At 42.2% G+C, this 17,315-nt stretch overlaps 1 protein-coding gene across 1 annotated transcript in view; it reads left to right on the top strand.

Moving 5' to 3' along the window:
* Nucleotides 1-15,604: 15,604 nt before the first annotated feature.
* CEMIP2 (cell migration inducing hyaluronidase 2) overlaps nt 15,605-17,315 on the top strand; it is an 87,074-nt gene continuing 85,363 nt past the window's right edge. Inside the window, exon 1 of the mRNA XM_075931705.1 lies at nt 15,605-15,841. The gene's annotated coding sequence lies outside the window, so the exon portion shown is untranslated. The remainder of the gene's footprint in view (nt 15,842-17,315) is intronic.

Here is a 17,315-nt window from a genome sequence, read left to right as displayed (position 1 = left end):
TCATCTGGGACTCCTAATAAATGAACAGAAGTCAACCCTGCAGCCTGCACCGGACATAGTTGATTGGGGCCCCCCCTCAATTTGTTTTCTGCCACTTCACTGGTTTACAGCCTTATGCAATCTCATCAACATATTGGCAGTAACTTCTACCACTTACCTGCCGTATTTTATATAAACAGGCAGGTAGGAGCTCGCTTCCCATCACTCTGTGCTGAGGCGATCCACCTCTGAAACTGGTGCATCCACCATGGGATCATCCTAAGAGCCTCATATGTACCTGCAGTGAAAAATGTCCGGCAGATGCCCTGAGTCATAATTTTACTATTGACCGCGACTCTTGACTACATCCTGCAGTATTCACCTCCATCTTTGGACATTGGGGAATCCCAACCATAGACATTTTTGTAACTCCCAACAATATCAAATGCCTCTAATTCTGTTCAAGAACCTGACTAGGCAGAGGATCTCTGGGCTATGCATTCCTAATCAATTGGAACAAGCCACCACATTATGCCTTCCTGCCCAATCCCCAGAGTTCTACAGAAGATTCAGACCAACAGAGCTCTGGTCATATTGGTAGTCCCATCTTGGGCCAGACAAACCTGGTTCCCATGCCTACACACGATGTCCACAGCCACACCATATCTTCCATCCCGTCACGACATCCTTTCTCAGGATGTGGCAAACTGCTCCACCCCCAACCACACATGCTCCACCTGCATGCATGGCTCCTGTCTGGTTCCATGGTACAGAATCCCTATGCTCAGAACAAGTAAAATCAATCCTTTTACAAAGTAAAATGCCATTAACTAGGACTACCTACCTGCAAAAATGGAAAAGATTCTCTGCCTGGTGTCAGCGGACTCACACTGAACCTCACAGAGCACCACTCCATCCAGATCCTTGATTTATCTGTATCCTCATAAAACCGGTGTCCTATCAATTTCCTCTGTCAAGGTACATCTTGCAGCAATATCAGCTCTTCATGAATGGACAGAAGGCTCATCTGTCTTCACACACCCCATATCAAGAAGATTTCTGAAGGGCCTCTGATTAGGGTGCTGGCCCTTACCTGGGATCTGAACTTGGTATTGGACTGTCTCATGAGGCCTCTCTTTGAACCTGTGGCCACTTGTCAAATGAAGGTGCTATTCCTGACAGTCATCACCTCCACTAGAAGGGTTAATGAGATAGGGGCCGTTATGGTAGGCCCACCATATACAGTTTTCACCAAGGACAAAGTAACTTCTAGGCAAAGTTTGTACAGCTTTCCATATCAACGAGCCCATAGTACTACCAGCATTTTTTCCCTAAGCCTCATTCATCTCTCAGGGATGCTATGCTTCACATATTCGACATCTGACAAGCTCTGGCCTTTTATATAGATAGAATGCGACCATTCCGAAAGTCTCCGTGTCTGTTCATATCCATTGCACCACGTTCAAAGGGCACACTTATTTCAATGCAACAAATTTCCAAGTGGGTTTCATCGTGAATGCTGCAGAGCCATTCCATCTGCCAGTTCCATCGAAGGCAGTCTCCACTCAGACCTTTGCAACTTCCACGGCATTCCTAAGTAATGTAGCCCTTAAAGACATTTACCAGGCAGCCACCTGGTCCTCTGACCACACCTTTGCTAGGCACTACGCCATAATGCTGCAACTGGCAGCAGACTCAGCAGTGGCTACAGCGGTATTATCTGCAGCCTCTAAACAGTGACTCTGATTCCCACTACCCATGTCGGGTACTGCTTTGTAGTCCCCTTATGTGGAGCACACATGGGCACATCACCCAAAGAAGAAAAGGAAGTTATTCACTGTGCGGTAATGACTATTCTTTGAGGTACATGTCCTTCGGGTGTTCTATGACACTTCCTTCCTCGGCGGCTTAGCTATTTGAATGGAGAAGAGGAACTGAAGGGGGAGTGAGCCGCATGTGCAACACACCAAACTGAATGCAGCACGAGGCTTCCCTCGCACGTGTGCAGCCTGCTGACAACCGTTGAAAAAAACTCCACTCCATGGCTCCAGAACATCCCTACACCTTACATGGCGCACCCATGGGAACATACACCTTGAACAGTCATTACTGCACAGAGTGAGTAACTTTTTCTCCCTACTGTCAAAGAGGGATATCTTTTCTCCTAGAATAATCTTATGAGAGGATTTTTGATGCTGGTTCTAAGGCACCAACTCAATGGCAATGGGCTGACTAGCTGGAACATTGGCCAGCCAGTACCCATTCAACATATATTTTGGCTGTAATGGTCCTACTTGGGACCATCATCCTTAGCTAACGATAGCTCCAGCTCTGTGGTGGAATCACTAATTAGACAACTGATGCTGGAGCTTGCTATCTGCACTCAGGAGCTGCAATTAGAGTGTCTCCGGTTTCTGCCAAAAGAATTTTATTGTTATCCAGTGAGGCAATTCAATTAGCCCATGCCTAGGGAGGAGACAATTTATAATGCCTCTCCAAAATATCCTAACTTGCATAGCAGAGTCCTTGGATGTAGGAATGATGCTCATCAAGGAGAGATCTTATAAACAGACAGTCTGACCACATTATCCTTAGCCAGGGTCCCCCTCTGGCAATGAGGGCGTATTAGAAGTGGCCATCCGAACCACCATTCAGCCCCCATCAAAACTAATGGAGGAGTCCTGCCAAGTGCTCTCTTCTCCCCCCCCCCCCCCCCCAAAAAAAAATAGGACTACTTTTACTCCCACCTAACCCGGGGATTTTTAGTAGCAAAGCAGGCAAAGTCAAAATGATGAAAAAGTGTGCTCATAGGAAGTTAGACCTTGTCAGGTGCTGTGAGCCCCTCTGGATCTGGCACCTAGGTACTAGCTTGCAAAATGCATCATGTGAGGTTTCCTCTGAAAGCCTGTTACGTTGGTTCTCATAATTGAAAAATGTAATTACGAATAATATGTAAGGAATTATGTATCTGTATGGAATACTAAATTCTTAATCTGAGTTGGGGCTTGTCACTAAAAGAAGTGAAGCTTTTTTCAGCAAAGTGATTCTTATGTAAATTGCTGTATGGTTCACAATGGGTGCTCATTTACAGTCTGAGGAAAATGCTAACCAAATGATTGCAAAGTTTCCAGAGGAGATTCCAGGCAGGGAAAAAGTTATGCGGGTTATCCTGTTTGCAAATGAAGACAATGGATTTTTGAATTCTTATTGTATGGATAGACACTCTGCATCTTTCCACTGAAAAGATAAGAGGACAGTGACTTGTCTTTGAAATGGAAAGGTACAGCCAAGCTTGGCTGTAATAGGCAAAGATTTTGAATGAGCTTTTTGCCCTGTATAACATGCTGATGTCTTGTTTAGTTTGTTGAGATTCTAGAAAGTGTTATGATTTTCTGTGACTGTTTCCATTTATATCTATTGCTTCTTGGATCTTTATTCTTTGTTAGATTTGTTTAAAGAAAACAAACATTTAAGTGCTGCGAGTTGAGAGGAACGGTGATTGTGAGGCATAACTGTTAAGCATACTATTATTTGGGAACAGTACATATGCAGATTCCGTGAGTGTCCAGTGGAATAGGGTCTGGATAGTCCAAGAGGCTGAGGATTCTATGATTGGTGTGTAAACAAGAGTGAGAAGTGGAAAGCATTCTTGTGTTGCTAGAAGCGGGTGGAATTGATGAACTGTGACGCCAGTAGGCGCAGACAAGGTTTCCTGATGCTGATGACAAGTGGTAGTGAGTGCTCACAACTATGTGTATCCTGGGAGAAGTGCTCAAAACTTGTCCACCTTGCTTCAACTCTGGCTGGCAAACTCTCAGACCTTACTTGCCGAGTATAATTTCCTGTTGTGCAAACTTTCTTTGTAGCAGAGGGGTAGCAGTGTTAGTTTAATTGAAAAGAAAAATAAACACAGCAACTAGACTTGCTGGGGTAAGATTTGGTGAGATGACTCACATGATTGGAGCTCTGTCATGGAAGGGTATAAAATGTTCAGGAAGAACAGGCAGGGGAGAAAAGGAGGGGTTGCTCTGTATGTAAGAGAGCAGTATGATTGCTCAGAGTTCCAGTATGTATAATAGAGCTGGAAGGGACCTTGAGAAATCATTGAGTCCAGTCCCCTGCCCTTATGGCAGGACCAAGTATCATCCCTGATGGATTTGCCCCAGATCTCTAAATGGCCCCCTCAGGGATTGAGCTCACAACCCTGGGTTTAGCAGGCTATCCTTCCCCCTAAGAAGAAAAGCCTGAGAGTCTATGGGTTAAGTCTAGAGGTGAAAGCAACAGGGGTGAGGTTGTGGTCGGTATTAGTTACAGACCACCGGATCAGGTGGTTGAGGTAGACGAAGCTTTCTTCAGACAAATAAAAGAAGCTTCCAGATCACAGGCCCTGTTTCTCATGGGGGACATTAATCACTCTGACATCTGTTTGGAAACCAATACAGCAGAACAGAGTCAATCCAGGAAGTTTTTGGAGAATGTAAGGGATAACTTCTTGGTACAAGTGCTGAAGGAACCCACCAGGGACCATGCGCAGCTTGACTTGCTGCTCACAAACAGGGAGGAACTAGTAGGGGAAGTAGATGTGGGTGGCAACGTGGGAAGCAATGATCATGAGATGGTAGATTTCAGGAGCCTGACAGAAGGAAGAACGGAGAACACCCTTAACTTCAGAAAAGCAGACTTTGACTCCCTCCAAGAACTGATGGGCAGGATCCCTTGGAATGTTAACATGAAAGGGAAAGGAGTCCAGGAGAGCTGGCAATATTTTAAAGAAGCCTTATTAAAGGTACAGGATGAAACCATCCCGATGCACAGCAAGAAAAGAAAACATGGAAGGCAATTAGATTGGCTTAACAGGGAAATCCTTGGTGAGCTTAAATACAAAAAGGGCGCTTATAAGAAGTGGAAACTTGGACAGATAACTAGGGAGGAGTATAAATATATTGCTTGATAATGCAGGGGAGTAATCAGGAAGGCGAAAGCACAATTGGAATTGCAGCTAGCAAGGGATGTGAAGAGTAACAAGAAAGGTTTCTATGGGCATGTTACCAATAAGAGGTTATCAGAGAGGATGTGGGGTCCTTACTGGATTAGGGGGGTAACTTAGTGACAGATGATATGGGAAAACCTGAAATACTCAATGCTTTTTTTTTTTTTTTTGCCTCTGTCTTCACAGACAAAGTTAGGTCCCAGATTACTGCACTAGGCAACGCAGTATGGGAAGGAGGTGGGAAGCCCTAGGTGGAGAGAGAACAGATTAAGAACTATTTAGAAATGCTGGACATACACAAATCTGTGGGTCCAGATTTAATGCTCCGAAGGTATTAAGGGAGTTGGCAAGTGTCACTGCAGAGCCTTTGGCCATTATCTTTGAAAATGACAATCGGGAGAGATCCCAGATGATTGGAAAAAGGAAATGTAGTGCCCGTCTTTTAATTAAAAAAATAAAGGGAAAAGGACAATCCAGGGAACTTCAGACCAGTCAGCCTTACCTCAGTCCCTGGAAAAATCATGGAGGGGATCCTCCAGGAATCCATTTTGAAGTACTTGGAAGAGGGAAATGTGATCAGGAATAGTCAACCTGGATTCACCAAGGGCAAGTCAAGCCTGACCAAACGGATTAGCTTCTATGATGAGGTAACTGGCTCTGTGGACATGGGGAAAGTCAGTGGATGTGATATACAGGCAGTCCCCGGGTTACGTACAAGATAGGGACTGTAGGTTTGTTCTTAAGTTGAATTTGTATGTAAGTCGGAACTGGTACATATTGTAGGGGAAACTCTAGCCAAACATTTTTTTTAGTTTTGGATAGCATAGGGAAAGGTTAATTCCCCTCTAATGTTTGTTTTGCTGTCTGTTCCCCTGTTCAGAAGATTTCACATCTATTTCTGTCCCTGTGACAAACTCAGGACTAAAGGAGTAACTCATCAAATACCAAACAGCTCTGCACCATGCTTTGAGCTAATAGCTTTATTTCCACACACCACCCAGGGTTCTAGGAGGGAGGGTCCTTTTTTTGCTAACACAATGAGGCCAGCACTTTGTTTGTTTTGGTGGAGTCTTTGTTTGCCCAGGGAGCCCAGCATGTATAGGGGGAGTAGGGGCAGAGAGGCTGCTTTTGTCTGCTGTACGGCAGCCTGTTGCTCAGGGGAGGGGGCAGCCTGTTGCTGGCAGGAGGGGAGGGGGGAGGCGTGCAGGATGCGAGGCCGCGGGGGGGGGGGGCAGCGGGCGTGGGGAGGCACTTTTCCTCTGCCCGGCAGCTCTGCGGGATCCCTGTCCCTGTGGCCAGCTGCTGCAGGCAGAGGCCAGTTGGAGCCGGCCGAAGAGGAGGAGGTGGATTCTAGGACCCAGGTGAGCGAGCCCCGGGGACGCTGCTGCACTCCTGGAGCCCGGCATGTATAGGGGGAGGAGGGGCAGAGAGGCTGCTTTTGTCTGTTCGGCAGTCTGTTGCTCAGGGGAGGGGGCAGCCTGTTGCTGGCAGGGGGGTGGGGGGGACAGTGGGCGTGGGGAGGCACTTTTCCTCTGCCCGGCAGCTCTGCGGGACCGCAGTCAAGCCGGCCCGAGGAGGAGGAGGATCCTAGGACCCAGGTGAGCGAGCCCCGGGAATGCTGCTGCGCATGTGCGGGAGTTGCTTCACCCCGTTCATATCTAGGGATCCGACGTAAGTCGGATCCACGTAAGTCGGGGACTGCCTGTACCTTGACTTTAGCAAAGCTTTGGTACGGTCTCCCACAATATTCTTACCAGCAAGTTAAGGAAGTATGGATTGGATAAATGGACTGTAAGGTGGATAGAAAGCTGGCTAGATGGTCAGGCCCAACGGATAGTGATCAATGGCTCAATGTCAGGTTGGCAGTCGGTTTCAAGCGGAGTGCCCTGAGGATTGGTTCTAGAGCCGGTTTTGTTCCACATCTTTATTAATGACCTGGATGAGGAGATGGATTGCACCCTCAGCAAATTTGCGGATGACACTAGGCTAGGGGAAGAGGTAGATATGTTGGAGAGCAGGGGTAGGGTCCAGTGTGACCTAGACAGATTATGGGATTGGGCCAAAAGAAATCTGATGAGGTTCAACAAGGACAAGTGCAGAGTCCTGCACTTGGGACGGAAGAATCCTAAGCATTGTTTCAGACTGGGGATCGAAAGTAGCAGTATTATGAGCTTTCATGGGCACAACTCAAGAAGTGTGTTTTAAGTTTTTCCTTTATAGCTAACTGAGACAGACGTGAGGGAAGTGCTATGGCAGACCAAAGCAAGTCAAATGATTACCAGCACAGGTCTGGCATGTAGCCATACATGCTGTGACACAGCAGCAAGATTTATGGCCAAAGCTATGATCACAAGATGAGCTCACTGGCTGTCAGCCTCCAGGATAGGGAGAGGTCCAAGAAACTATCCAGTACCTCCTATTTGAGAGAACTGAGCTTTCCCACACAATGATTGGCTATGTCTTCCACTCTTTAAAAGACTGAAAGGCCCTGCCTGAGTTTTTTGGGAATATATACACCAGACACCTGCAAAAATCTCTGCAAGTATTTGTCTCCGGAGAGGCTTTGGGCTCAACTGGACCCAGCATAGGCAACCAGATTTATCCCAGATAAAGCAAAAAGAAAAAGATATGTAGCACTTAAACTATCTTGTTAGTCTTTAATTAGGTGATGAGAACCCCAGGGAGAACAGTCACTGCCATAAGATATGCCTGTCACTTATCTTTTATATCTTACACAAACTGCCTCATCAACTACTAGACAGCTAATCAGGGGACAGCAACTAATTGCATGAACATATTTGCCCTATTTCTATTTGGCTTGGTCCAATTATTACCTTGAATAGTGGTGGTTGGAAATAGTTGCCCATGGTGGTTCCATCCATACCTAAGGGTATGTCTAGACTACAAGGCTCCGTCGACGGAGCCATGTAGATTAGGTTTCTATACATTGAAAAATGAAGCGGCGATTTAAATAATCGTTGCTTCATTTACATAAAAATGGCTGCTGCGCTGTGCCGATCAGCTGTTTGGCGGCACAGCGCGGTAGTCTGGAAGCCCTTGTCGACCGCCCCGGTAAACCTCATTCCATGAGGCATAATGGGGCGGTCGACAAGGGCTTCCCTTGTCTACCGCGGAGCGTCCAGACTACCGCGCTGTGCCGCCAAAGAGCTGATCGGCACAGCGCGGCAGCCATTTGATGTAAATGAAGTGGTGATTATTTAAATCACTGCTTCATTTTCCTATGTCTAGAAACCTATTCTACGTGGCTCCGTCGACAGAGCCATGTAGTCTAGACATACCCCAACTCTTACTTCCCTGTTCCTCTGTAAGGACTTTTCTCATGAGCACCTGTTACAAAAAGAAATTGCCTTCATACGTTATCAAAGAACTGTGCCAATGATTCAACAAGAAATACAGGGGCAAAGGTGTGTGTCAGTGCTTTATCTGAAGAAGAAAGGAAGTCTTTATCCTATCCTAGATCTGAGGAGAATAAACACATATATTTGTCACCTTAGATTCAGGATAGTAACACTTCTCTCGCTTTAGGCTCAAGATAGTTTTGTGGCTTTCAGCTGTAGCTGTCCACTTAATTCACTAAGAGTGCATCTACACAGCAGGGCTTAACTTGAAATAAGCTATGTAATTGGCATCGCTTATTTCAAAATTGTCAGTATCTACAAAGCACTTATTTCAAAATAGAACTCTCTTCCTCTGACTTCCTTTACTCCTGTACAATGAGGGCTACAGGACTCAGAGTAAGAAGTCCTCCAGCTTAACAGTATTTCGACATTATTTCAAAATAACTGCTGTGTAGATGTGGACTAAGTTATTTTGAAATAATGCTAGTTAGTTCGAAATAATGTTGCTGTGTAAACATACCCTTTAAATATATAGTGATAGAGAAGCAGCCATGTTAGTCTGGTGTAGCTGAAACAAAAGACAGTACTATGTAGCACTTTAAAGAGTAACAAGATGGTTTATGAGGTGATGAGCTTTCATGGGCCAGACCCACTTCTTCAGATCAATATGTGGAAGAAAATCGTTGTGCCGATTTTCTTCCACATATTGATCTGAGAAAGTGGGTCTGGCCCACGAAAGCTCATCACCTCATAAACCATCTTGTTAGTCTTTAAAGTGCTACATCGTTCTGTCTTTTTTTGTTCCTTTAAATATGTGATTCACAGTGGGATCAAATCCTGATCAATACAAAGTATTGCTATGCAAGCTCTCGACAGTACCAAGGAACTTCACAAAATCCCTTGGTGTATGGTAGCCTCTGAGAAGACAAGGCATTCATATCTACTCCCATGTGAACGAACCGCTGTTGGAGCAGAGGCCAGTCATAATAGGAGTCAGTAGTAAGCTGTGAAAATACCCAATATTAGTGAAATACAAAAAAATCATTACATACCTATCACCAATGATAGTTTTATTATAGCCCTGATCAAACCCAGATCAGAAAGTGTACATGCCCAAGCCAAGACTCCTGTCTCTACAAGGTTTCCTTCTCCAGTTAATATCTGAAATGACTGACAGAATGGACACATCTCAGAATGTTAGGACACAATGCTGCATGCAGGTATGTGTTACTACATGGGATTGCATACTAATGTCCTGGAGTTTAGAGCCCTCAGATTGGCTTGTAAGGGCATTTCTACCTGTCCTCCAAAACTAAATAATGGACAATGCAACAGCCATTCACTGCATAATCAAAGGGACACTTGCTGCTTGCCTTTATAATGGAAGCCATTGTCTTCTGAAATGTGTGCCATCAAAATTGGGTATATTGGTGGCCCTTTATCTTCCAGGAGTCCGTAACAACTTAGCAAACTTCCTGTGCCTTCAATCTGGTCACTTGAGACTCATGAAGCCTCCTTTGGACAATGTACTTCTCTCTAAAGACTGTCACTGGCTATCATGGCTGGCTATCACTTTGGCCAAAAGAGTGAATGAACTTCAGATACTTGTAGGTGATCCTCCCTATATAGTGCTGAAATCTCGCCAATAGTTCTTTGTTAAAATAATCTCAAACTTTATTGTCATGAGTCAGCCAACCAACCTGCCTTTCTGAAAACAGACACCCTACTAGGAGAAAAGTAATTGCTCATGCTAGATGTGTTTAGGTCCCCATTTAATTACACTGACAGGACTAAACAATTCAGACTGTTGGCCCCTCTATTTTAACTGGACCTTCTAAAGATCAGGCCATTAAGACAACCCAAGGTGACAATGCTGACAGTACACGAGGGTATGTTAACAAAAACTTATGCACAACGATTATTGATTATTTCACTGGACTGTTGCGCTGCTGCCTTTTCCCACTGCTAATTCCTGATTACAGCACTTAGTGCTAGGAAAGCTAGGATTTTATCTTTTGTCATCAGTAGTGGGGGTTTAAAGTAAAACATCAAATACCACAAGGTGCATAATAAATCATGAGACTAGGCTACCACAAATGTGAAAATCTGCTCATCGCTGGAAGAACACAAAGGTCACACACAATTCTGTGAAGAGGAGCATTTCAAGTATTTTACCCATTTTTCCAGTCCAATTTTTCACTTGTTAATGTGAAGGAGCTTTTTTCTGTAAGATAGTGTTCACAAATATCTATTTGAATTACAAATGCTCCTTCACATTGACTATGATTGTGACTATTATTTGCTTTTTGAAAAAAAAAATGTGCACAAACAGGTTTGTTTGCATGACTACTTGGGCAATGGCCGTTCTTCAAATAAATGCTCACATATGGGTATTCATGCATGAACAAAGTATTATGACTCATTCTTCTGTTATTTCTCCTTCATTAATCACAAGCCATTTGGGCAGGGTTGTCTCTCTTTTGCATACATATAACTCCTAACGCAATAGACCTCTATTTTGACTGAGGATTTCAGGCAGTATGAGAATATAGCTTGTCACACAGTCATGCAGCATAAACCATGCCATCAGATTTAAATTAACAATTACACACTATAAATCATGGTTAAATGCTGAAATGAGCAGATGTGTTCAGCCCACAGGCTGAAATTTGTTCACATATCTATTTGAGAATACTTATACATTAAAAGAAAAGGCCATTGAACACTGAAACCAGTCCAGTTCACCTGTATGCTAGTATTGTTCAAGGCAGGTGTTTGACTTCTAAGAACACATTAACTAATTAAACTGTGTAAAATGCTTGTAAATTGCTGCATGCACTAACCTTACTTGTTATGTCTGTATCCCTTAACTATAAGGTAAGTATATAAGTTTTGCCTTGTAACACTAGAAATGCCTACTCTGAACTTATGACCTCAGGCAGGAGGAGTACCCTGTCCATCAAGAAGGACTGTGAAAACTAAAGGGGCTACTTTGGAACATGATGCAGACTGGGTTAGTGGCCCTCTCTTACCTGTGAAGGGGCTACATGTAAGCAAGTTCATCCCAGCAGCATGAATGCTGGAAGACGAAAATAAAGGTAGCTGACATGACTATTTTTCATCTCAGTGCTGTTTGGAATATCTCGGAGCTGAAGCTGGGAAACAAAAGCAGAAACCCCAAGAGTCAGTCAGTCTGAGTTAGACCTGAAAGACATTCAGTGCTGACAGACTCCTACAACTCTTGTCACCTTTGGAACCAGGGGTTGTAACTCAGATGTGTGTGTATATTTGCCTGCTTTAGCCTGTAAATAACTCTCCTAGTAAATAATTATTTCTCCTAGTAAATAAACCCTTAGTTTAGTATAAGATTGGCTACAAGCTTGGTCTTTGGTGTGTACAAAGGGTAAGTTCATTGGTCTGTTTGGAGCGGAAGTTAACTGAATATTCTGTGATCTTTGGTGCATGGCAACCAGTTGTTACTCAGTAGTTTGCCTTGGTGGCAAGATAGACTGAAATTCCCAAGCGGACTGTCTGTGATTCCATACTTAAAACTGTCATAGTGCTTCAGGAGTTCACGTTTGTTACTCTGTTGGTGAAATTAATTATGGAACACCCATGTTGGGGGCATCTGCCTTGCTTTTTGACCGTCTGCCCTGAGGCTAGCATTCGCAGTCGTGAATCATTGCATACCACATGCAAGGAAGAATAAAGGAAAGTGGAGGAAAAAAATCAGCAAGAGAATATACACATATTTGCTTCACCTTCAATTTATTCTATTTTGTACATGTTATGTTTCCCTGGGGACAAAAGTGATTCTGAAAGAAGGAATAAAGGTGAATAATGGGACTTATGTCCCTGAGGGAAGAGGCACCACTACATTTATTTTCCAGTTCAAGCACTGTGCTATGGACAGAATATAAATGAATTTCTAGAGTTGTATAATAGGTCCTCCACAGACCTTTTCAAAGCAATTGTTGACACAGCCTATAATCTGACTTAGGGCTTTTCCGGCAAGGTCCAGAATTGCTTCAACTCTCATTGACAGTGGAAGCTAGCACCCATAAAAATCAGGCCTGTTCTAACAAAGTCTGGCTGCAATTAGTAGCATGTTCGTTCCTTTTTCTTCCTGTGGAATGTTGATTAGTGGGAATAATATACAAAAATACTGCATAAATACTACAGCGTTCACATCATGGCAAATAGTACATTCTTGTTTTTGAATGGCTGCAATTTGGACACCAGTTTCACATTTTTTTATGATACAAATATTACTGAAATGAACACCTGAAAAATTAATTTTCATTTGTGATATACATAAACAAATGCTGTAATGTGGTAATGCTGTGCACAGAGCACATGACACAGAGATGGGATTGCTGACCACCCCAAGACTCAAGCTTGTCTAAAATGAAAATTGCACTTAACAGCACTTCTCTGTATTAACTGCACTTGCAATTGCTCATTTATATTTCTCCACTTCATTCCAGTGTATTCTCATACACAATTGGTTTCATTTTATCAATAAACCTGCTGAAATATTGCATAACAGTCAGGCGTTCTATCACATGGATATTGCTATTTCTATCTAGAGAATCTTTAACATTGGAAAATTTCATCATAAAGAGGAGCCATAGTGGGAAAAATAACATAAGATCAAAACTTTTTTTTCTCTGGGTGATTTTTCTTTTCTTCTAGCATGGAGCTCTGAGAACAAATCCAGGGATCTGAAAATCAAGGGATGTTTCACTTGTTACAGAATCACTATTAGGAAACACTGTTTGAAAGGTCCTTTTTCTGACTTTGCTCTTAGTCCTGTAGACATGTAAGCACATGCATAATTTTACTCACATGAAATGTCCTGTTGAGTTCAGTATATTCTTTGTGCTATGCGTTCAACATGACATATTCAAAATTTTAAAGTGCAGTCATAGCAGATCACGAACACATTTTTAGAGAAAGGCTAGCTTAAAACAAAAATTAACCTTAGCAAGGGCTCTGTTCTGTCATGGCTATGTATGCTAAAGTCCCTATAATTATAACTGTGTGTGTGTGTGTGTGTGTGTGTGTGTGTGTGTGTGTGTGTGTGTGTGTGTGTGTGTGTGTGTGTGTGTGTGTGTGTGTGTGTGTGTGTGTGTGTGTGTGTGTGTGTGTGTGTGTGTGTGTGTGAGAGATACTAGAGGCACAGAACTCCCTCTTTAACTGACACACTACTCTACTCTAGGAAGTTGCTTTGACTAATATCCCTTGATATAATAAACCATGAAATGCTGAATTTTCAAGTAAAGTTGAACACTAGATATTACCAAAAATAAATAAATAAATAAATAAATAAAAATTAAAGGTAGCTATAGAGAGAGATTATTCAAGGATCTTTTAAAGATTAGGTTGCTGGTAAATCTTTCTAAATGAGTATATGCCCTCTGCTGACGCATACCTGTATTACCGGGAATTAATAGATTGCACATTACTGTCTGAAAACCTTAAGTGCACAGTACTACATATTCAGTTTATAGTTCAAACAAAAGCTGTGAGATTCACCTATGTGTATATAATAGGAATGTTGCTTTTTCATATGATAGATTGATATTTGTGGTCCTATTTGCCTAGGAAATCAGAAAAATATAGCAAATTATATTATTGGGCTGGTTACACATACACTTGTGGCTTGAATAAGTGCTTGCTGAATAGTTTATTCATTTTTTATAACTTTATTTATCTTTCTGTCTTTCAGTGATTTTAGTGCTTATTTAAGGTGCTGTATTGACCACAAGCAATAACTGTGTAAATTTCCCATATCCTCTGTTTGCTCTAAGGCCTCAAATACTGTAGTGGGGGGTGTGACATAAGAACCTGAAGAAATAGACTCATGACTTGGAGAGACCTTGACCTTTCTGACAAGACTGCCAAAGAGGGTACCAATTGTGATGGTAATTTTTACAAAGTAGACCTTAAGAAACCATTCATTTTTACAGGTAAATCTACTGCTATCTGATGACAACTCCTGTCTAGTGCTAATGAAACTTGAAAAAAACCTTGAAAAACAATGAATAATGAAATTTAGTTTGTTTTCTAATCAATGTGTACTCGTATGTAAAACTTGTGCTCATATCTCCAAAAGCTTCCTTTTCAGTTTCAGATGTCATTCATATAATTGATGGTGGTTTTTAAAAGTCCTAGATAATCAGTTTAAGGTAGGCTGGAAATGCCACACCAAGATGTTAAGTCCTACCTGAGGATAAAATCTCCATGTGAAATCCTGGACCCATCAAAGTCAGTTCCTAAACTTCCATTTATTTCATTGGGGCCAGGGTTTTATTCCACCATGTCCTTCATGCAAGGAAAGATCAAAGCATCCTACTGTGGGATTCAGAGGTATTAGAGCAGCCCCTGACCCAAAAAAGGTTCCCACTCCTGAATTAGAGACTTTTGGAAAGGATGGCAATGCCTTTCCTCTTCCCCAGTTTGTGTCAGAGTGAGATTATTTTAAATTTGAAGGAGAAAGCTTGAGCAACTCCTGACAACAACTAGATCTGCAATAATGTCCAATAATGAGAGGGAAGCATGAATCATATTAGAGGATTTTGTTGGTTTTAGTTTTTGTATGGATATTAGGAATGAGTAAGCAGCACTTTCTGTATCTTTGTGTAAAAGGACATCAACAACTTGAAATCAAACCTGGGTTTTTGTTTTTGTTTTGTTTTTAAAAAATTATGAGTACTTTTGGGTATGGTACTTGACTTTGTGTCTCCCCCTGCCAATTTATAGTTTCACAATCACGCCTTCCTGATAACATTGTTTTGCTTCCCATTTCGGTGAGAGCCAGACCAAGTTTGACACTCAGGGAATGTACAGAAACTTTTGTTTAAAAACAAGTAAACAAAGTGGGAAACTATCTTTTCCTTCTGCCTCTTTCAGTGAAAGTCATTCTAGATTGTACTTGTATCCAACCCAGTTACAAAATATTTGAAATAGAGGTGTTATATTTTTAATTTAGCCTTTTCTTTCACCAAAGAGATTCTTACACATGAGCTCTCAAATCTTTAAGTATGTTTATGCAGACCACAAAAGTCAAGGACAGGTGCTAAATAATTTGCATTCATTGTTGGTTGTTTTTGTGTAGTGTTGCAACCAGCATCAGCTAATGCAGTTAATGTGAAAACAGGATGATGGTACTGATTAAAAATCACTGATAAATGAGATGACAAAAATCAGGCTGACAAACTTCCTGGCTAGTTGAATAGGTACTCGGGGTCAAATACTCCCTTTTCCACACAAAAAGACCTGGAAGGAGAGGTTGGACCTAAAATATTCTACTCCAAAACTGTTTAGTCTGTTTCATCTGAAGAAGTGGGTTTTGCCCAGGAAAGCTCATGGTAACATCTACATGTTTTGTTAGTCTTTAAGGTGCTGCTAGACTATTTGTTTTTTAATCTGTTATTGAAGTTTGCCCCTACAAAGAAGAACAAGATCTAACTCCTACGTCCCACTGGAACTCTATTTTGAGTATTGAGAGGTGAGTAGGTTAGGCTTCTCTGTTCAGTGTCTGGTATTTTCTGGGCATGTCCTCAGAATCTTTAATGGGTTTATTGTATTTTTTGTAAACCTTCACTGTAATATTTTTCCCTAGCTTAGCTTGAGTTATTACTGTATCTCTCATTTTCCTAAAGTCTAAGCTATATGTAGTACTAGAATGGAGAAAATTGCTCTCATGATGTTTGTGCTCAGTCTGAACTTTTAATGTAGATATCATTGCCTTGGAGATGTTGACTGTTTTGCACTTCAGTTGTATTATCAACACAGTATAGTCTGTTGTTGGTTGCAGCCTGCTTTCTGCTGCACTGTGCTAAGCCCACAAAGGGTATGTCTAGACTACATTTTTTTTTAAACTGCCTTTTTTTTTAAAAAAAAAACTTCACATGCGTCCACACCAAAATCGCGTTATTTTGAAATTAAATGAAAAGAACGCAGAGATTTTTTTGACATTGGTAAACGTCAAATTAAGAGGAAGAATGCCTTTTTGAAAGAGCTCTTTCGAAAAAAGGTGTGTGTGGACACAGAACAGGGACATTTTTTGAAAGAAGAGACAATCGAAAAAAGCAAAGTTGCTCTGGTGGCCATTCTGTGAATAGCAATCAGGGCTTTCTTTCGAGAGAGCATCCATGCAGTCTGGACATTCTCTTTTGAAAAAGCAGATTGCTTTTTCAATCCAGTTTTGAGGTGTGGATGCTCTCTTTCAAAAGAAGCTTGCAGTCTAGACGTACTCAAAGTGTTGTGGAGGTAAGATTTAACTGTAAAATGTTGGTATCAGTCCAATATGTACATCTGGCTTACTCAGTAAGGCTGTGTCTAAACTACATGCCTCTGTCATCAGAGGCATGTAGATTAGACACATAGGCAAAGGCAAATGAAGCCGCGATTTAAATGATCGCGGCTTCATTTAAATTTACATGGCTGCTGCGCTGAGCCGACAAACAGCTGATCAGCTGTTTGTCTGCTCAGCGCACTAGTCTAGACGCTCCCCTGCCGACATCAAAGCCCTTTGTTGGCAGCCCCGTTATTCCTCGTGGGATGAGGTTTACTGGGGCTGCCGACAAAGGGCTTTGATGTCGGCAGGGGAGTGTCCAGACTAGCGCGCTGAGCGGACAAACAGCCAATCAGCTGTTTGTCCGCTCAGCGCGGCAGCCATGTAAATTTAAACGATCATTTAAATTGCGGCTTCATTTGACTTTGCCAAAACAACAAATCTACATGGCTCCGTTGACGTAGCCATGTACTTTAGACGTACCCTAAGTGTACTTCTGCAGCAATAAAACAGTAGAAAGGGGGAGGGAAGTGGAATAAAGTAATAAAGAGAAGTGATTAATTAGTAGAGAGAGAATCTGAAGAAAAATAAGCTGAATTAACCTATTATCCCTACAATTTCTCATCCTACTGGACATCAGCCTTCCATGTATATACTGGAAGGAAAATAATACAGGTTGTAGTGT

This window comes from Pelodiscus sinensis, chromosome 6, assembly GCF_049634645.1.
Source record: "Pelodiscus sinensis isolate JC-2024 chromosome 6, ASM4963464v1, whole genome shotgun sequence".
Classification (NCBI taxonomy): Eukaryota; Metazoa; Chordata; order Testudines; family Trionychidae; genus Pelodiscus; species Pelodiscus sinensis.
The sequence above is the reverse complement of the archived record's forward strand: the minus strand, read 5'-3'. Positions and strand labels throughout refer to the sequence as shown.